The following is a 14748-nucleotide window of genomic DNA, read 5'->3' on the forward strand; positions in this document are numbered from 1 at the left end:
TATTAACTCGTATTACGTTTCCAGATCCAGACGTCTGATGCAGGGCCACTTGTTGTTTACGAGTAACATAACTCCTCCACGTTAACCTCTATCGTTACGGAATACCTGAAATTCCGTCAGGGGTATTTCATTATCGACGATCATTTGACTGAACCACACTTCACTGAAACCAATCACATCGTACTCGTTAAACTCGCTAAAGAACATTTGTAGAGTCGATAGTTTTTTAGTTAGGCTTTGCACATTTTGATAGTATATTTTCAAACCAGACTCATCACGGGAAGCCACCTGGGGACCGGGGTTGACATGAATGTCGCCTGCTAGCAGAAGGGCGAACGCAGAAAAGCATGCCACAAATGAGATCTCTTCGTAGTTGTGACTGCTAACATTAAAGCGAAAACGTCATTTAATTTAAGAATGACAGAGACTATATTGTATCAACTTAACACCAACTTTCACGTTCTTGTAAAATGCTCACATTTTCACGATTCAGGATCGTGAGTTTGTTTGGTCGTGCTTTTTTAAGGCAATAATTTGGTACTTGTGTTAGCATGTTCGAATCCAAAGCAATACGAAAGCTTTATTTCCAGCGTATGACATGGAAACCATTAATAACCATTTATCTTTTGCAATGTGATATGGATATCATTCATTGAAAGAATAAAACGGAGAATTTCCCTTAACCTCTTGAATCCCAATCCCATTAAATATATCGTACGTACCTCATGTGAAGCGTAAGATGAACCATCAGAAAGCCTGAAAATTGCAGAGAACAATGAATTACTTATGAATAGTGAAAGGTATTTTTATACTCCAATGGGCTTTTAGTTATTACTATATGAAAAAAGAGAGAACTCAGATAAGTTCGATGAACTAAACTTTAAACTAAAACAAAATAAGAGGACACAAGGTGTCCAAATGATTTAATTGAAGAAGCAAAACACGTTCATGATTAAGAATATGCTATACCAGTTCAGGTACAGTCCACCAACTGAAATAATATTATCAAAATAAATAATATTTGGATATCTGACAAATACAAACTTGACGTTGACCTCATGAAACAAGTGACAATCACAGACATTTAAGTTTACTTAAGTGTGCCCTGAATTTTTTGTCTTGATTTTGGAAAACAACGCGTTCCTACGAGCAGCAAATTTTTTAAAAAGGGTATGTTTTAGAAAGTGTTATATATATAATTAATGCTCTGCATAAATAGTCAGTCTGAAGTCATTTTTAGTTTCCTAAACAAATAAAGAATATTTTGAGCATTCTTTAGTAAGAAAAGCCTTTCTTGTTTCTTTGCAGCTGTCATAAGAGAAATTCAATTGCAAAACAAGTTAGCAAATTAACAAATATTTCTCTTACATATTTGTGGTATGTGTATCTGCTCGTGTGCTTTATATAGGATGAGAAAGGAAGCAGATTTAAAAGGTAGAAAATTACTTTTCTTGGGTAGGCTGTCCTGTTTTTCGTGTCACAAAAGCTGATCAGCATACTGAACGAATCCATGACACGAGATACGACTTTAATAATAACATCAGTTTCTGTGGCTTACTCTCATTTAATAGGCTATGTAGTGTGAATAGTTTCGGACTAAACATTTAATATCAATCGAATCTTGATTTTCGATATTATTTCACTACCATATACAGACGAACGAGACGTACAAAGTAATTTATGTTTCATTGTAGTAGCATTAGCTAGATCTTCAAATTCGTTAGTTTCTGAGCTAGCGACATGACTGTCACTTAAAAGGCCTGCTGTATTTTGTCTTCCTAGCTTCATTAGTTTCTGAGATATTACTAGTGGGCACGAACTTGATTAGTATCCTAAAACTGCCGATGTATGAGAATGCCAAACGCAAAGGAGATCGACCAGTTAAGCATTTTATAGAAATATATTTTCTTGCGTAATTTCTGCTCATTCTAGCTACATATTTCTAATCTTAAGATTTTTTACATGTCTAGGCTAATACTGCATCTGAAATTTAAAATTATCTTTGCTTTCCTACATTTATTTTTACTAAAAGGTGATACGATTAGTTTTAGATATTATATTAATAATCAGTTATGAGTCTGATAATAGTAGTATTAATCTAATTATATTAATCATTTTGTTCTTTTGTAAATAAAAAAGCACAATATATAATATTACATAAATGCAGTTCCAATTACTTTTCTTAATCCTAATTTACGCATTATATTTAACAATTCACATGACAGTTAACTTCATTTTTTGAAATAGAGAAGTAAATGTGATATAGGTATCCCGCGTAGCTAAATGGTTATCTCTCTCGCCTTTGGTTCAAGAGGTCCCGGGTTTGATTCCCGATGACAGCCCACAAAATTTTGGAGTTGGCCCAGCGTCGTGAGCACAATTGGGGAACCCCATGAAGGGAAGAGTAGCGGGTTCCAGTCTCGAAAGCCAGATATCAACGGCGATGGGACTCGATGCGCTGACAGGCTTTGGCTCTCAAAGGTCTGTTGTTTACTTTAGTTTTTAGGAGTTTACTTGAGTTCATATGTAATATAACAACATGATATATTAATATAACGAAAACAATTCGTTTTAAACGAGTGTAGGAATTACAGTAACGTTGAACTAAGAATACCACGGTGTTTCACGTGAAATGTTAGCTCATTTTGATATGCCACATGGGTAAATCTATGCTTCTTTTAAAAATAAAAAAGCGGACTCCGATATGGCGGGGTCTGTGATGGCCACTATGTTTCTAACACATCCTAACAAGTTTTCCTCCTTTCCTACATAATTTCTATTCGTATGTGTTCATAAGGGTAACCTTAAAGATAAATGGTAATTAAGGTAAATAGATTCAGCCTTGATGGACAAATTTTATCGCTCAAAATAATACTAATAATACGGATATAAATACACTTACTTATTTTAAAAGCAGATAAACCTCTCAAAACTAAAAAAAAATCAACTTTGGTATTGTAGGAAATGTTATTAATACTGTTGTACAGTACGCTGTAAATACATGAGTCAAAACTTGAAACGTTATATTTCACTGTACAATAATGGTAAATGTGTTATTTCACTGTACACTAACGGTCAAAAAAAGTGTACACAAAATGTATTACCACTCACGATTGATTGATTGATTGATTTAGTTTATTTTACTTCGCGTTTTGTGCCTCTTGGCTAATTTGCGAAGATGGGGATGAGTGATGAAATGATGAAATTGATGAATGGACATTCACAAACAACCAAGCCCGACCGGGATTCGAACCCGGGACCCTTGGCGTCGCAGCGCGATGGGCTAACCACTCGGCCACAGGGTCGGGCAATTACCACTCACGAGGTTCACGTCCTCTGGTTTGGATTCCACAACAGATATCATAGATCAATTATGTTAAATGTATTCCTATATATACGTAGTATTGTAATATATTATTATAATTATTATAAAATGCAACCAAATTGTAATAAATAGAGGAAATAAAGTCGGGGGAACAGTTAAATTCGGAGGAACTTTTTTCTGGTATGTTTTAGGAACCAGAGCAATAAGCGCATACACTCGAATGTATGCGAGTGGAGGCGGGCTTACTTCGGGGGTTCCCCCCGCTTTATATGTTCATAAGGGATGTTTCCACACTTATGGACCACCCTGTACTTTATCTGAAATTAAAGGAAGAAAGTTTGCTAAAGTATCATGCAATAAGAAGCTTTTAGCACATACACATAAGGAGATGTGAATGTTTCAAGTTGCAAGGTTGCATTAGGAACTTTATAATATGCTGCTTTATGATATCACAAATAGCAATAACGTTGTTCAAAAATGTAAGCAACTAGTAACAAAAGATTTATTGACATTGCTCTGACGGCAGCTTTCCTATAGGCAATTGTTACTATCTGTTGTTGACTTTGAGTACCTGGTTTGGAATGCAGGTTTCATATTTCGTCCGCAAGTTCTGCTGCACATTCCGAGTTCCGAGTATAAAACAATATTCTCTTGTTAGCGGAAACGGACGGTTGCTGAAGTGGTGCAGGAACTTTGTTGTTCTCGAGGGAGCTGAGGCACATTTTGTTGTCTTCTGTCGTGCGAAGTGGTCGGTGGCAAGTGAATGTCGAAGAAATGATGCACGATTTGATCATCAACTCCACTACAACCGCCACTGAAGAAGCAATGGGTCCACAAAGTAAGAATTACCACCTGTTGTAGCTTGTTTTCTCTCCTTTATCTTTCCTCCGTAGCTCGTCTGTTAATTTAGTAATCATGACCCTCTTTTTTAACATTGTAAATAGTTTCTTTTCCTTCACGTGTTTCATACTTGTATCTTAGGAGTATTTAATGCCATCTACTTCCAGGTTCAGAACGACAGGACAGTGGTAACGAAAGGTACTTTTAGTGAGGCAAGAACACAATGGAGTCGATACTTTTGATTAGATTATTGATTTGGTTATTTTACGTTACTTTTCTGACACTTTTGGCCAATCGGGACGAAATGGAGTCTATGCAAATGCATGAACGACTCACGACGTAGCCACAGGAGATTTTGGATTAGAGTCCCAGTTTGAGAATGGATACTTTCTTTATGAATGTTCCTTCGTTCATTTCATGTAATCATCGATCATCCTCATCGTTGCGGTTAGCCTGAAGCATGGACGTGCAGAGAGGGGCAAGGGAGGCATTACCCTCCAGGAAAATGAATGTCATCCTAACATTATATATTTTTCACTCATCAATTCAATTCAGTCATCACACTACTTTGAATTAATTCTTATAAGGAACTGATAATTACAAGTAAGGTTAGTAGAGATCGTTGAAAGAACACTATTTCTTCAAATTCGGACAGTTTTCTTTTTGGGGGGTGGGTCCTTTCTTTCCATTCCCCAAAATTGCTTACATTTTGTAAAGAAATCCTGCTGACGCACATGGCCTAAATAGTCAGAAAAGCAATGCAATAGAAATAGAAAATGAAAAAGAAAGGTATACAGGGTGATTCTAAAGGTATAGTACAAACGAAAACCACAGATACCTCCCATGAAATAGAGACGGAAGTTCCCCTTCCACTTTGCCGAGAGATGCCTCCGTGAGGAGCTAGACAACGCCGAAAACGTGTGAAAATGAACTTCACACCTCTGTACAGCCAGTACCAGTGAAGATAGAAAGGCGGAGCAAACGAAGTCAAAAGGAAAACCAAAGTCGCCCATCCGAAAAACACTAGGCGGCAGCTGCGCAACGCATGCGCATGGGGTTCCACAAAGGAAATAGGAGTGTCCCGCAAGACAAGTGAAGGGAAAGGGTAGCGATCGACAAAGGTAGGGACAAAAGAAGCAATGAAGCATGAAGTAACAATTGCACGGCGGGAAACAAACACATGCAGCGCGTGGGGAGTCCCCAAACAAAGTGGGGTGACACCGCAGCAAGAACAAAGCACGGTTCAAGAAAAGAGAAAGAGGACCGGACGGGGAATGGTACCTGTCAAGGAGACAACAAATGCGGGACGAGGGATTCCCCGTAGCAGCACCGAGGGGATGTCACACAGAGGTCGTGCGCCAGCAGGACAAACACAGCAACTACGGGCACAGGAGGTTTATTGCCACGCAAAGGTGCACTTACAGATAGGAATAGTACGTAGTACGTAGTCGTACCCCGGACTGACGTTGTTACAAAAGTTGATCAAATTGACGACCACCACATTCAATGCAGGCATTGCAGCGTCGCAGGAAATTCTGGCGAACCCTATCAAAAATCCCTGGCATGGTACACACCTCGGCCGATGCTGCAAGTATCCGCGCTACCAATGTTTCCTTGTCAGGCACCGGGGTCTCGTAGACGAGTGTTTTCACATGGCCCCACAAGAAGAAATCCATTGTTGTGAGGTCAGGCGAACGGACGGGCCAGGGGACGGGGCCCTCTCTGCCGATCCAGCGCTGTGGGTAGGTACAGTGCAAAAGGGTTCGCATTGTGCCATCAAAATGTGCAGGCGCTCCATCCAATTGAAACCACATACGATGTCGCACGTTGATGGGTACATCTTCTAGCAGCTCTGGAAGGACTGATGCAAGAAAGGTGCGATAGAGCCGGCCATTTAAACGTGGTGGCAGCAGGTATGGACCGATAATCTGTTCATCGATGATACCTGCCCAGATATTCACTGCAAACTGGGTCTGATGGTGCACCTCGACTGCTGCATGTGGATTTTCATAATCCCACACATGGCTGTTTCGGCAATTGAAGATGCCCTCACGGGTGAATGTTGCCTCGTCCGTGAAAAGCACATGGCGCAAAAAACGGGGATCGTCGGTACAAAACTGCAACAGTCGTTGACAGAATTCCACACGTCGTGGGTAATCCCCAGCCTGCAAAGCGTGGACTCGCTGTGGATGATAGGGATACAGCAGATCATCATGAAGGACACGCCACACTGTCGACTGTGATACTCCCACTGCACGTGCAATGCTACGGGTGCTAGTGGACGGTGTGTCGTCCACGCGAGCAAGTACGTCCGCCTCGACCGCCGCGGTGCGCACATGTCTTGGGTGACCGACATGATGGCCTGCACGTAACACACCCGATTCACCAAGGGTACGGTGCACGTTCGAAAACAACCTGCTGTCGGGTTGTCGCCTCTCCGGATACCGTCCGCGATAAAGGCGTGCAGCTGCTCGGCCATTGCCATCTGCAAGGCCGTAGACAAAATGCATGTCCCTCAGTTCTACAAATGTGTAGCGTTCCATGGTACGGTGAGGATAGTGCCAATTATGGAATACTGTACTGCAGTGCACAGGTGGCACACACACACACACTGGTCACAACGGCTTCGAAACAACGTACTCAATTGTCGTACGTCAAGCACACCACCACCGCACCACTGACACGCTCCCTGACGCTGCACTTCCAATCAGCCCACACGTCCGCACGGCGCTGTGGTACAATCAGCTGACGTTCCTGAGCCACCCGTGCCTGTGCTCTTCACTACCTGACCACTGCCGTCAGGTGGGGCCATCTACTCTGGGGCCATGTCATCGTGGAACACATGTAGCGTCCTTCATTCTTGCCCCATTCACCCACAACACGTACTTCGTCCGTCTTGCTCGAGCCGACGGGGAGCACTACGTACGATCGTGTGGTGTTTGCGTACACCAATGTGGGGTAACCCAGCAGTTGAACAGACGTGCATACCCCCACGTAGCTTCATTACACGATTGTCCCACGCAGTTTATCTGTCCAGCCTTGCTCGGCCCGGTCTCACACCCACGCGGCAGTGTGCGGCTGCGGTGGTGTGAGGCCACGCTTGGTTTCGGAGCGGAAGGCTGCGGCCGAGGAGGGACTCGAGTTGTTCGGCTGGGGTTGCGCTCGGAAGCAAGCAGCCGCGTCAGGTCTGGGAACGGTGGACCTGGTGATCGGGATGGAAACATTCCGACCTCGTCCATTAGTGTCGTCCACCGTACGGAGTGGTGGGGTCCGTACGACACTCCAGCAGCCTTTCGCCCGCTCCCACCCAGCGATGTGCCTCCGGCTTCATTTCTAAGAGGCTGATTGGGCCCCATCACGACGTTTGTTACAACGTCAGTACGGGGTACGTGGTCCTATCTGTACGTGCACCTTTCATTACCAATAACATCCTGTGCCCGTAGTTGCTGTGTTTGTCCTGCTGGCGCACGACCTCTGTGTGACATCCCCTCGGTGCTGCTACGGGGAATCCCTCGTCCCGCATTTGTTGTCTCCTTGGCAGGTACCATTCCCCGTCCGGTCCTCTTTCTCTTTTGTTGCACCGTGCTTTGTTCTTGCTGCGGTGTCTCCCCACTGTGTTTTGGGGACTCCCCTTGCGCTGCACCGCCAACGCCGCCATTTCTGCCCCGAACCATGTACGCGTCTGTTGCCTGTCGAGTGTCACGGACCACTTTGCTTGCATTCTCGGTGTGTTTTTACATCCTACGTCGTCCTCCCGTGGTTCTGCAACCCCGCACTACTTTTCTCGACTGCACTGCTTCAGTCATGGTGTTTGTTTCCCGCTGTGCAATTGTTACTTCATGCTTCATAGCTTCTTTTGTCCCTACCGTTGTCGATCGCTACCCTTTCCCTTCACTTGTCTTGCGGGACACTCCTATTTCCTTTGTGGAACCCCATGCGCATGCGTTGCGCAGCTGCCGCCTAGTGTTTTTCGGATGGGCGACTTTGGTGTTCCTTTTGACTTCGTTTGTTCCGCCTTTCTATCTTCACTGGTACTGGCTGTACAGAGGTGTGAAGTTCATTTTCACACGTTTTCGGCGTTGTCTAGCTCCTCACGGAGGCATCTCTCGACAAAGTGGAAGGGGAACTTTCGTCTCTATTTCATGGGAGGTATCTGTGGTTTTCGTTTGTACTATACCTTTAGAATCACCCTGTATATTGGATCCTCATATGAGTGATTGACTGCCTACTTGAGTTATTGTAGAATGACATTTTTAAAATTTTAAGATCAGGGTGTAAGGGTTAACTTTTTCAGAATGCACTTAAGTGTAAACCTCACATCCACGTAGTACACCGTAGGCTGACGAGGCTCTGGTGCCTGGACCCACAACCAGTATAATCCTACGTATTTTTTTTATTTCGTAGAATTTTTTCTGATTATGTCTTCATCTCTTTCATATAATCACCATCCTCATCGTCGTGATTAGTAAAAATGGCAGAGATACGACACAAACTAACCAAATTAATCAATCGAATACAGATCGTTATTTCAAACAAAAAATATCAGGAAGGCATTTGGTTGACGAGATACAGACTCCCTTGCAATAATCAACCCCCCCAAAAAAAACATGGAAAGAGAAGGGCAAGGCAGGCTGAAAAGTTGAAACCATAAATTAGGTATTGGATTTCCTCCTTATCTAACTGGTAAAAAAACATTTTTAACGTATTGCAGTGTAAGCAGGTGTTAAATATTATTGGGAAAATTAAGTATGGAGCCATGCTCCGAAACAGTCATAAATTCAAATTACGTATATATTGTTGTTGTCATGGAAACTTCTTGGTTTTACGTATGTGTTATATACTTATAATATAGAAATGTTCGAACCCACGTATTTAATTTGATATTATACAAATTGTGTTAGTAATACACAAATATTAAAAAAGTAAGAACATAATTAGTGGCGACGATGGATGTGATCAATTTGTAAGTTTAACAATTAGCCTAACAAAAATTTTGTAGTGTCATAGAAGATTATGGCAGAAAACACTCTTCTTACCGTCCTTTCTTTCTCAATTTTTCTCAACTTTATCTGTGCGTAATGAAATAAAATTGTTCAAACTTAATAAAATTACATCCTAGCAGAGACCGCGCGTCCTACCGGGTTAGTAGCAAATACTGTTACAAACAAACAGTACTAGTTTTGGAAAGATTGATGATGTACAATGTGAAAGTCAATTTATAAAAGTCTGAATGTTTTGCCCATGAAGTCAATTTTTAGAAAGAAAATTCACTGAACATGGAATTTTACCTGCAAATGAACATGTTCAATCTGTGTTGAAATGTAAGGTACCTGAGAACAAAAAGTAATTCGCAACTTTCATGAGCTTAGTGTCGTACCATGCACTATTTTTGCCTATATTTAAGTTCAAGGATACCTAATCTTTATTTATTGCAGAAGAAGAATGTACAATGGTTTTGGAATAAAGAATGTGGGAAGGAGTATCAACTAGTTAAACAACTATTAGTTTCTGCACCTGTTTTGGTATCTCTCGACGACACTCCATTGCCACCAGTTTTAGTTACGGATGCAAGTGGCTATAGGATAGGATATCAGTTAACGCATGAAATGGAAGGAGTGCTGAAACCTATTTCATCCACTTTGACAGTTAGTCAAAAAATCTACTCCCAATCCTACAAAGAGAGTTTGGCAGTAGTGGAAGACATGAAACGTTTTCATATGTATTTGGCAGGAAACAAATTTAAAATTCTAACAGATTCTTCAACGGGTATATCGATATTAGATCCAGATAAAACTATTTCTCCTACGGCATCTACGAGATGGCAAAGATGAAGGTTACTTTTAGACAATTATGATTATTTGATACATTACACCAAGAATGGCTGATGCTTTTCCAGATAACCTGTTGGTTGAGTTGAGTTGGTGTTTTAAGTCCACTTTATGCACAGTAAGGCTAATCGGGACTGGACCTACAGTTTAAAGTGGGATCCGAACAACTTGTGCCTCCACCGGGTATTGAACCCGGGACCCCTTGATTACAAGGCGACGACGCTACCACTGCGCCATCTGGTAGGCCCTCCAGATAACCTGTGTCACGTTTAGTGAATGAAGAAGAGAATTTACCTATTTATTTTTTTGTGAAATAATAATGAGACATTGATGAGTGAAGAACCTTCAAGAGTTATTGAAATAATTGCAATAAAAAAGGATAAAAAATGTAGGGCCTTGGCCTCTTTGGTGATAACTGTCCACTCATCTCGGTTCTTCACTCTAGTTCTCCATCCTCTTATACCCATTTGTTTGAGGTCTTCTTCCGCCTAGAGCAATCTCTTCCTGGGTCTGCCAACAATCCTCTTGCCTTCTTGTTTCCCTTGGTAGATATTATATACTGCTCTGTCTGGTTGCATCCTTTCTACGTGCCCAGCCAGCTAAGGCGTTTGGCTTGTTATACTTGGATTCTGGTAAAGTGTAGCTAGTTTTTCGTTTGTCCCAATTCTCCAGATGCCATGTTCATTGATTGGTCCATATATCTTACGTAAAACCTTTCTCTTCCATATATCTAGCCTTTCTACCAGATTTCCGACCCATACATCACTATTGGTCTCATTATGGTTCTATACAGCCTTAGTTTCAGATTTCGGTTCACTTGTGAGAATTCAAAAATATTTCCAAATGTATGATTGCATCTGTTGTCTGCTGTTATTCTTGTTTTACCTCTTCGGCAATGCTATTATCTTCTGTTATTGTTGAACCAAGATATTTGAAATTTCCAACTCGTTTAAACATTTGATTGTGGTTTGAACTAAATTCGTGTCCACCTTGTTGTAATTGTTTCAGGGCATCTTCTAGTATTTTTGGTGTTCTGTTTAGTAAGGCAACGTCATCCGCAAATACAAGATAGTGTATTGTCCTATTTAAGATGGTTCCTCCAGGATTTATTTAAATCTTTCTAATTACCTATTCCAAACTTATGTTAAACAGCAGTGTGGAGAGGCTATCCCCTTTTCGTAGTCCTTTTCTATTTGAATTTCTTCAGATAGTTGGTTTTGTACTCTAATTTTGCATTTCGAATTTCTTAAGGTCATTTCTGTCAATTTTACTAATTTTTCTGGGATATCCATATCTCTCATTGTCTTATAGAGTTTGTCTCTTTGTATACAGTCAAATCCTTGTTGAAAATCAACATATAATTGATGTATGTTAATATTGTGTTCAAAACGTTTCTCAAATATCATTCTTGATACAAAGATTTGGTCTATTGTTGATCTATTTCTTCTAAACCCGCACAGGTAGTACCCTGTCAGTGTTTCTACGTATGGTTCTAGTCTTCTTGCCAGATTTTTTGTAAATACTTTGTATGTCACGTTCATGACAGATGTGCTCCTATAATTCTTACAACATGTCTTGTCATTCTTTTTGTGTATCGGACATATTATTGCTACTGTCCACTCTTTTGGCGTTTCAGCTTTTTTCCAGATCTGTTGAATAAGCTCAAAGATTTGTTTCTTTAGTTCTGGTCCTCCATATTTGAGCATTTCAGCAGTAATTTTATTTTCTCCTAATGCTTTGTTATTATTAAAACTTTGTATGGCTTTTGTGACATCATTTAGTTCAGGCAAGTCTTGATCTTCATCCCATTGTTGGCCATTTCTTACTTCTGATATCCTATTTTCATTTTCATAATTCTTTAAAATATTCTGCCCATCTACTTATTATTTTCTTTTTATCTCCAATAAGGTTTCCTTCTTTATCCCTGCACAAATTTGATCGCGGTTGAAATCCTTTCTTATAGTTTACTAATCTTTGATACATATTCCTTATTTCTTTCTTATTATGTAGTTCATTTAGTTCTATTAGGTTTTCTTTTTCCCACTACCGTTTTATCTTCTACATTCTCTTTTGGCTTCTCTTCTTTTCACGATCCAATTCTCTACACTTGCTCTGATCTTCCTTTGGAGAACTTTATGTCTAGCTACGCTTCTTTCATCTAATGATTTTCTGGCAACTGTCGTCAAACCATTCCTTTCTTTTAGTTTTCTCCCCATCCTATTGTCTCTTCTGCTGTTTTCTGAATGTTTTCCTTTATTCGTTTCCATTTTTCTTCTATTGTTACGCGATTTTGTATATTTTCAAAATTTTGCTTCAATCTGGTTTGATATTCTCTTCATTTCTCTGGATTTTTAATTGATTGATTGAATTGGTGTTTTAAGTCCACTTTATGCACAGTAAGGCTAATCGGGACTGGTCCTACAGTTTAAAGTGGGATCCGAACCACTATGTGCCTCCAATCAAACCCTGGACACCTTGATTATAAGGCGACAACGCTACCTCGGCGCCATCGGGGAGGCACTCTCTGAATTTTTTGCTTTTTATCAACAGTTTCACATTATATTTAGTCTGTCTAATGCCTTGTTCTTTCTTTGTGTCTGAGATCCGCTATCTATATCTGATGGTTACTAGGTAATGATCAGTGTCTACATCTGCTCCTCTATAGCTCCGTACGTCTAATATGTCATTGCAATGTCTTCTGTCTATTAATATATGGTAAATCTGATTGTTTGTCATACCATCTGGAGACTGCCAGGTAGCTTTATGTATGATTTTGTGTGGGAATGTCGTGCTACTCACAATCATATTTTTACTGGTAGCAAAATCTACTAGTTTTTCTCCATTTTCATTACAGTTTACATGTAGGCTATGCTTCCCAATAGTTGGTTTATATACATCCTCTCTTCCTATCTTGGCGTTAAAATCTCCAAGAATTATTATAACATCATGTTTTGGCTGTTTATTATACATGCTTTCCAGATGCTCATAAAATAAATCTTTGTCCTTTTCTTCTGTTTCCTCAGTTGGTGCATGTACAGTGATAAGTGATAAGAGTTTTGCTTTCAGTCTTAATTTGCATATACGTTCACTGATTGGATCAACATCTACGTATAACAATCTGTTTTATTCTTTTTGTCACTGAGAATCCAGTTCCAAAGGTATTTTGACCATGTCCACTATAGAATATTGTGTAGTCTTTTGTATCAATGATACCTCTTCCTTTCCACCTCATTTCTTGTAGTGCAATAACTTCGATCTTATATTGCTCCATTATTCGTTTCATGTTATTCAATCCTTCTGCTCTATTAAGGGTTCTCACATCCATGTTGCCATTTTCCAATCGTTTTTCCTTTTGCATTGCCTGCGTTGTATCTTTATATCCATCCGGCTGCTATTACTTCGTTTCGTAACAAGGATTTTTTCTGGGGTTGGACTGTTAATTCCACGCTCAACCCGGTAAGGGATTGCCTCTCACAGCTACCAGGATCGCTGCTTTCTGTCAGGGTTTTGTCCCTTAGCCTTTGAAGATCCCCCTTCTTACTACAAGGGACTAGTTTGCTACTTCTGGTCCGCTCCGGATCTCTCCGGTACCTTCCATATCTCGAAGGCCTTCCCTTATCCGCCACCTAGGGAGACACCCGATGGGAGACTAGCAACCCCTCATGGGGTTTTAGTGGACACACATTTTTAAAATGTTGTTTTTTCACAGCAATACGGTGAATGTGAAAATGGGAAGATCAACAAACGAAGTTTCATTTTCGTACAAAGTCAACACCAATAAATTAATGATAGAACGAAGGTTAGTTATGAGGTAGAAGATTATAAGGAAGAATCTAAAGTTTATTATTATTGACCCCAGAAGAAGCAATAGAAAAAGGAATGATAGCAGGAAGATATATCATACTCGATTTTTAAAGTGAAAAGTGAAAGTACGCAAGAAATGTTCATTTTCCTTTTTGAAGCCTCTGATTTCCAGAAGAAACGAGAGTGGAGGAAATGGAGTGGCGAAAGCTCGAGCAGAAGTAATTGGTGGTGAGCATCATCATGTTACTGACATGAACTTTACGGAATTACCTTCCGTGGCTCAAAGTAGTATGAACAATGAAGTACAGGAGCAGGGGAGAGAAGGAGAGAGCAGGAAGTATGCAGGGCCCGGAGGAGCTAATACTTTCTAAGGATTGGTGTCCACCTCAGCAGCATTTCCAAGAAGGTCCGCAAGGTTACATAAACCACCTTGCAGATATACTCCTGATTAGAATTGCTATGATTGTTATTATTATTATTTTTTTTTTTTGCAACGAAGGGGAATATTGTTAGATATTATTTGGGAAGTTAAGTATTGAACCATGGGCTGAAACAGCCATAAATTCAAATTATGTATATATTGTTGTTGTCGTGGAAACATGTTGTTGATTTTATGTATGTATAGACATTTTTGGTTTAAGTGTTTAATTTGTTATTATACAAATTATGTTAGTAATACACAAATATGAAAGAAAAAATAAGAACGTGATAGGAGGTAGCATAGTTGCTTTTAAAGACAAGTGAAATGGGAATACAATATAATTTTTTTAAAAGTACGCCACAGAAAAATTCACGTCAGTTGGGTACAAACCGAACTTTGTACGTTGCAGCCTTGCAAGAGCATTGGCCCTTTTAAGAAGTTGTGGGTGGCGACCGTTCGCTATGTAGTTAAAAAAGCAAGGTATATAACTTTGTTGCTTTATTTGGTAGCCTTGAAACGTTGCAACAGGG

Source organism: Lepisma saccharinum, chromosome 2 (assembly GCF_977018435.1).
Source record: "Lepisma saccharinum chromosome 2, izLepSacc3.1, whole genome shotgun sequence".
NCBI classification, from domain to species: Eukaryota; Metazoa; Arthropoda; class Insecta; order Zygentoma; family Lepismatidae; genus Lepisma; species Lepisma saccharinum.